The sequence below is a fragment of the Sinocyclocheilus grahami genome, unplaced genomic scaffold, assembly GCF_001515645.1.
Source record: "Sinocyclocheilus grahami isolate Dianchi unplaced genomic scaffold, SAMN03320097.WGS_v1.1 scaffold547.1, whole genome shotgun sequence".
NCBI classification, from domain to species: Eukaryota; Metazoa; Chordata; class Actinopteri; order Cypriniformes; family Cyprinidae; genus Sinocyclocheilus; species Sinocyclocheilus grahami.
In genome coordinates, this window is record NW_015505726.1 from 1046390 (window position 1) to 1054484 (window position 8095).

Sequence of the window (8095 nt, forward strand, 5' to 3'; positions counted from 1 at the left end):
AGGCTATTCTGAAAAGTGACGCTAGTGAGCTGATACAACTGAACTTACAGTGTGAAGAAGTGGTGTGCAAGTGCTTCCTACATACATGTGTTGAGTGTTTAACAGACCTCATGTAGGATTGTGGCTGAAAAAAAACAAGAGCAGTGTTTAGGGGGAGTAAAACGTGGAAATGCGCAGAGAGCGAGCATGTGCGTATGCGTGAAGATGGGTGTGTGAGGTACAGAGAGCGTTTGTTTCCATAACATCTTGGGTTTTTCTTTCCAAATGAGTCCTTTTAGATTTTCACAGTAAAATCAGCTTCCGTATTTCAGCACAGTCATGTGATAAAACAGGAAGTGGCGAAGAAAACAACTGTGGTTTGGCTAATTTATGCTAAAAATGGCTGATTCTATGACTTCTGCTTAATACAATCAGAGTTGCTTTTTTGCACATCTGCTTCAATTTTACATTTAGCATAGTGTATTTGTTGGTTAAGTGCTTGTCATACCGAAGCTCTTCGTTGTGTTCTACATGTTCCAAAGAATGACATGTTTATACAAAGATGGACACAAAATGGCAGCTCAGCGCCAAGAGGTGTGCTTGCTTAGTTATCCCTGTCCATCCCTGGCTGCTAGAGCACATTTTTGGCGCTCGCCCTTGAAATCATCTCCACCTGGATGTTGTAGGCCAGAGTCCAAACACAATAAGGAAATAAAATACGAGTGTGAAAAGCTAGCAAGAATGGCTCTTTCCCCGTTGGGACCCACTGCACTCCACAATGCACTTCGATGACAGGAAAAGTTTAAGGCGATTTGTTGAATCAAAAGGAGGAGGATGGGGAAAAATGCTATGAGCATGAGCTGTCACATTCCGCACCCATGACGGAGGCATGCGTATTTTTTCACTAGCTTAGTCCAGCTGCTACATGCTAGCCTGAGAACTAATCGTCAATGTTGGCCACTGGCCCGCATGGAGGAAATTTGGGTTGTTGTTAAGTGGGAGTGAAAGTTATTTCCACTGAGATTGATCATTATTGTATGACTGAGGGAAACAGTTGTGTGGGCCATCTCAAAAGAGTATTTTAGCTGTCTCTTCAGTGTTTTCATTAGCATTATATGACCCACTGTAAATTTTTATATATGTTTTACTGTGCAGCCAACTCTTCTCTTTTAATCTATGTTCTCATTGTCATGGGATAGATTAGCTAGTTAGTCTTGCCCAATTGGCTTTTTAAGGCTGTATTGGACTTTAGGGATTGCACGGAGGCAGTGGGTATGGTTGGAGCTGTTGTATAGTTGTCAGGACAGATTCGATAATATTTAAATATTAAACTTTTAAGGAGTGTAAAGTGTTAAAACCTTTTCACATACCTATATTATTTTTTTAAACTCTAAGGTGGATAGTTTACAGTTATCGTGCTGCTTGCAAAATATGATTTGCCAATGAAGCGACAGACTTTAATAGTCCCGTTAAATGCATGAGGGTGTGGAACTGGAGAAAGAGTTTTTTTCTTTTGAGGGGGGGAGTAATGAAGACCAAATGACTACTCAGAAATCATTTATTAGATTTTTTTTAACCTTCATCCTACCGATTCACTTGGGTGGAAAGTTTTGCCCTGGGGAGCCCATGGCTGTCAGTTCCTCTTACCTCAGACAACCATTGCCATCGACGGTGTCGAATAGGAACAGTGGGACAAATTACTCGCACTGTGCCCAGGGGGCAGGTGGCTTTTAGGGGTCATTTTCTCAGGTCACATGTAGGAGACGTACATCTGTCACTGTGAAGGTAGCACTGGGGGACACACGGCTTTCCGTTCCCTGATGTGTAAATTGATTCAAATTGACAGACGGTGGTACCTTTTGCTTCGTTACTCCCTGTGCCCTCTTTAACCGGGGGACAGGATCACAAAGCAGGGTTTGTTAGGGTAATCTTGGCCTTTGTCCACTTATCAACATGACGAATCATCTGTGTAGAGCTAGACGAGGTATAATGCAGTTCCATTGAGGAGCCGTTTATTTGCTGTTTATTCAACACTTGAATTAATTCCCTCATAGGACCATTCACATTATCTTTCTGGTACACAGTAGTCAGAAATGTAAGGGTTGGGTTCAGGTTGCTGAGGACAACAGGAAGATATTTGCAAAGTTAAAAAAAGTGTTAAATAAGTGTGAAAATAATCATCCTTTAAAAAAAGTATTGTATTTAGCTCTGTTTCCCATATCTGTAAGCTCAAGGACAGATGTGAAGAGACCAGTATCAGAATTTATGTTTCACTGGTCTAAACAAACTTATCTTCATTTGACATTCACTTTCATTTGTAGTTCATCTTATCTTAAGCAAACATTGAGATGGCTCTAATTAGGAGTTTTTGTTGTGGCCACTTACTTATTTATTTGTTGCGTTAGTGACTAAGAGTCTAATCTATTTTTTTTTGTTTATTTTAATTAATTATATATTAATATTTTATTTATTTGTTATACCAGTGTTTTAGTTGATAATTGCATTTATCTATGTTTTACTATTGCTTAAAGAGAATCAAAGAAATTCTGACTAATAATGTGCTTACTCTTCTCAAACTCTACTGGGAGCGTTATAAGACATGTTCAAAATTTCATCTTATTTAAAAAACAACATACCTATATCATTGTTTAATATCATATTATACAGATTTGACATGTGACACATTTGACACATTTTGGTGATGCAGGGGAGTTTTTAGTTGTGGTTTATCACCACCATCAGCTGGCTTGTAGAGTGCCAATGTACTGTAAATGGCCTTTAAGCGACTGACCCATTTAAAATGCAAGTGTGTAGCTCAGCACGCAGTGGTGGTCAAAAATGATGGCTAGGGGTCAGATTTGCATGGTGGATGGCTGCGTGTTATTGGTGGATGTCGATCTGGGTTGTTGAGCAGCTCTGGATAATCAGCAGAGGTCTGCTGAGTTATATAGTTTCACTACTGCAAAAGTTTGTCACAGGAAATTAACAAATAGATGGAAGGGCATACCAAAATTGGCTACAATTTGAGAAAAAGATGTTTGACATTGATAGATGTTTGAACGTGTGCGAGATTGAAACCTACCAACGACATGTGTGTGTGTGTGTGTGTGTGTGCAAGTGCGTGCTGTACTGGAATGCGATCATTTCATTCAGTGACTTTCACGAATATTCATGAGACTCTGGTGATATCTGTAGTGTTATTCATCATAGAATAATTGCATAAATTCTATTCGGTGAGAGATGCCCCACACATTTAATCTCACATATTATACAGCTCCCTTGAACAACACTCTTGCTGGAATATCCACGGCAAAAAGCTTTTGCAACAATTTGTTTTTCTTATTTATATTGCAGCACTATAGCACACACACAGACACACACAAAGCTCCATGCCAAACTCCCCTCCGGTTACACTAGTCAAAAACTGGAAAAAGAGGAAAGAACATACCAAACAATATTATCATAGAAACGTCTATCCATTTATATTTCCTAACTTTTTAAACATGCTGAGATGTGAAGTCTGCGCTCAGAAATGTAGATCCAAAAATGAACTCCACTAGCAGGGCATGCTTCTGTGCCAGCACGCATAAATTACATCACATACAAACCAGTTAATATTTCACAGGGGAATGAAAAAACCCCCAGAACGATTCTATGCCCTGGACCAATGCAAGCCTGTTGCAGAGATTACAATAGATAGTAAGGTCTGAATTGTGTTAGATGTGAAACAAAGGGTTCCCTGCAGTCAGCCTCTCAGAGGTGAAAGGTCAGCCCGGCACATCTGACATACTGCACATTAAGATGTGTGGGCCAGGGAGCCTTGAGGTACTATTTGCCACCTGGCAAAGATCAAGTTGTAGTGTTTTGTTTGTGTGTGCGCGTGTGAATGTGTGTTTTGAGGGCACCTACATTTTTTCTTTTTTCTTTTTTGGTAAAATTGTAAATCAGGAACTCTGATAGAGCAACAGAGTAAAATAATACTGTGCACTGTGTGTTTGCCTGTGCAGTCATTATTAAATGATGTATGGAGAAAGTGAAGCTGGTGTATTTTTGATTTGAGCTGAAACATTAGGAATTAAACATGTTGCTTTCTTTTGTCAAAAAGGGTTTGAACATTTCCAGAGAGCACTCCCACCTAGGTCAATAAATAATTCAGTCTTTTTGGAAGTAGGCCTTGCGTCCCCATGAGAGGCTAGCAGGCTGCTGAAGCCGGAATGGCTTCATCATTTCTAACATTTACACGGGCATACTGTATGCCGTTAGACTGGAGCTCATCTTCTCTGAGGCAACTTTTCAGGTTTGAAGAACGTCTAGATTTTCGAAATGGCACGAGGTGATTCCCCAAAGTGGGTTTTCTTGCAAATGAATGTGATATAAAATGTGTAAAAGTAGAATTAGTTACAGTTAGGAGGAAAAGGGAGAATACCTTTCACAAACAGACACACACATACTTATGTACACACACACACACACATGGAGCAGTTCATATCTTTATTTGTTAGGTTCTTATCAGAGACAAACAGCTACAGAGCTTTCTTTTTCCCTCTCTTTTGACAAACGATATTCTGTTGCAGCAGCATTACCGGTATAATGAGGTGAAGTGTTTATTTTCTCCTTTTCTGTTTTGCTCACCTTAACAACCCAATATGTTTTTACTAATATTTAAGGATACTTCACCCAAAATAAAAATATTCGGTCAGTTTGCTCACTGTCATGTTTTTTCAAACATAACTTACTTTCTTCTGTGAAACATGAGGAAGTAATGAATGTCCAAGCTTGTTTCTTCTTCTTCTTCATACAATAAAAGTGAATAGGGACTGTTGTCAAGCTCTAAAAACAAATATAACATGTATAACATTATATGGTTTTGAAAGAAATTTAAGAAATTTACAGATTTTTTTTTTTAAACTTGCCAAGTCACTGGATATGTGAACCAGCAGTGCTTATTGACCAGTGATGGCAAAATTTAATTAATTTGTTTGTTAATTAAAGAATGAATGAATTAATTAATTCATTCATTCATTCATTCTACCACAACCCAGATTAAATTTATCCATTTTGCCCAAAGCAAATATTTTCAGTGAATAACAACTTATGTTGTGGTCAGTTCCCCACACTAAAATAATGTATGGTTTCAAGGACTTGTTGCATGATTTGTATAGGCTACTTTCATGATGGTTTTAGGATGTTTTTTTTCTCAGTCCCTATTTACTTCCATTTTATAGAAAAGAGCAGCCTGGACATTCTGCAAGATACCTTAATTTGTGTTCCACAGAAGAAAGAAAGACCTGGGCAAATGTTGACAATTTTTATTTTTGGGTGAAGCCTTAATTTAATATTAATATTAGAATATACATGTGAACAAGTCTGGGGTGTGTAAGAGTTTATAGATACTTATATTTTTAGACATATTTTTTTTTGGAAACCATAATAAATATTTTAAGTATTCTTTACAAATAGAAAGCTCAAAAGAACAGCAGTTATTTGAAATATAAATATTTTGTAACAATGAAAAAGTTGTTTTACTGCCTTTGATAAATAAAAGTGTATAAAAAAAATAAATAAATAATAATAAAATATATATTGTGGTTTGTTTTAATTAATATTGTGTTTAGAAGTTCAGAAAAGTATATGAAACTAAATCGTAGGGGCATGGCACACTTATATGACAACGCGGACATTAATCAGCTATAGATTCTCTTCTTCATTTGAAAGGAAGTTGAGCTCAATCAAGTGACACGGCCTCTCGGTCAGATGTTCGCTTCTTTCTCAGTGTGATCCATGGTAACACAAAATATTTGGTAAACAGACAGAGGACCCAAGGAAAATATGTGTGTAGCCATGTGTGTGAGTGTGTGTGTGAGGGCACGGTAGCTCGCATGAGCGGCCTGTATATCACATGCTTTGTGATACTCTATCTGAGTTCAAATGAAGCTTACAGTGACTCACAATCTCACCAGGTTGTTTACGCCAAGAAACCTGAATAATGCTGCTAAGATTTTTTTAGGGCTTAGTTCACTGGATCACGAGAGGTAATTATGTAGGACATAAACATTACATAAATGCAGATAAACAAATGAGATAAATTAATCATTTCATTATTATTATTTATTTATTAAAGCTTTTTTTAAATGAAAATTACTTTGCTAATCACATGTATCCAACATATAGCTAAAATAACTCTTAGACATGACTACAAAAACTGAAGTCCATTGCATGTGCAAAAGAGGTTGAGCTGCCATTTCGGTTAAGGTCTGCTCAGCGCCTGTCTCAAGGTGATAGAGGCTGATTAAGTTCCTTCTATAAGCGCCTCTGGCTCAATTGCTGGGCCCCAGTGATCACACCTCTGAAAGTGGAACTTGCCACCCTTACCAGGTCACACCTTATACCCTCATGACTGATAAGAGCAGCACAAGGGCAGAAAAGAGCTTGAAAAGGGCAAATATGTGGCAAACAAAGCAGCAATATTTTTTTTTTTTGCCGCCATGTCACCGTGACATTCGGTACCTCTGAAAGTGGAACTTGCCACCCTTACCAGGTCACACCTTATACCCTCATGACTGATAAGAGCAGCACAAGGGCAGAAAAGAGCTTGAAAAGGGCAAATATGTGGCAAACAAAGCAGCAATATATATTTTTTTTTTGCCGCCAAGTCACCGTGACATTCGGTTTTATGTGCAAACATGTTCTATTTATCAGTTCATACTTGAGAGGTGTTAAGAAAAAAAGGGAAGCGAATAAATTCTTTATTTTTCATTCGTAATGCCTCAAAATATTGTTTAAATGGAGCTCAAAGAGTTAACTGTCTTATAAGGCTCAGAAAACGAGAAGCCATCCATGGGAGAATGTGGCCTATGGTCCTTCACCCTTGTTTAAATAACAGGTTTTGAGACCGTGGAGGTTTTTCTTGGCACCTGTTGAAGTCAAAACTCCCCAAAACAGACAGTTTCACAGGCTTTTGTATTTTAAGAAAACATGTATTTTTGGCCACTGTCTAGCTCTGGTTACCATGGAACTCTGGGAGAAGGTCAAAAATCAGTTTTCTTTTGAGGTGACCATGCAAAGATCGTGTTATTTATTGATATATTTATGTAGACATTTTTAACTGGAAGGTTTGAGCTGTATTGCATTTTTAAAGGCACGGTTGTATTACCCAACAGTTAAAATCAACAATGACAGAGCCAGAGTTTAAAGTTTATGAACATAATAGGGATAATTATACAGTAGAGTTGTAGTGAATGAAAAAGAACAATACACATTGGGGTGTGAAATTAGAAACTCATATCTGTCTTATAGGGCAGTTATATGGTCCCTTTTAGTGTGTATAGGTTTCAACACAAAACTACCTGATGCTTTTTTTTTAAAGAATCAATGAGTATAATGGTGATATCTATATGGCTTTTAAATATATTAAAGGGGTCATATGATGCGATTTTAAGTTTTAATTTCTCTTTGGAGTGTTACAAGCTGATTGTGCATAGATAAGATCCCTAAAGTTGCAAAGACTAAAGTCTCAAAACCAAAGAGATATTCTTTATCAAAGTTAAGACTCTGCCACGCCCTCCTAAAACGGCTCGTTCTAACACGCCCCCACATATCTAGGTCACTATGTGGAAATATTTGCATAAAGCCGCCCAAATGTGCATGCAAAGAAAGAAGGCGTGGTTTCAGTAACCGCAGTTAGTGTTGATGCAGCCATGTCAGGGAGACGCTGTGTGTTTCTAGGTGAAAGTAAAAGCACTTTATTTGGCCTTCCGAAAGTAGATGCATTTAGGAATCTTTAAGATTACTTACAACAGAACAGCAATGCATTTTATGGACGACCGTTTCGTGAACCTAGGAGAGGAGGTAATTCTGACTTTACTATGACAATCTGGCGCTTCTGAATCAGCTACTGTTTTGTTATTAGTTTAAGTATTTGCTATTGACTGTTCAAATGTGGAGTTTTGCGCATCGTGTATGTGTGTGTGTGCGCGTGTGTGTGCGCGCGCGTGTGTGAGAGAGAGAGAGTGAGAGAGCGCGAGGGAGAGGGAGAGAGAGAGAGAGAGAGAGAGAGAGAAAGAGAGCACGCGAGAGAGAGAGAGGGGGGGGGGGCACAACACCGGGGGGGCCGCCG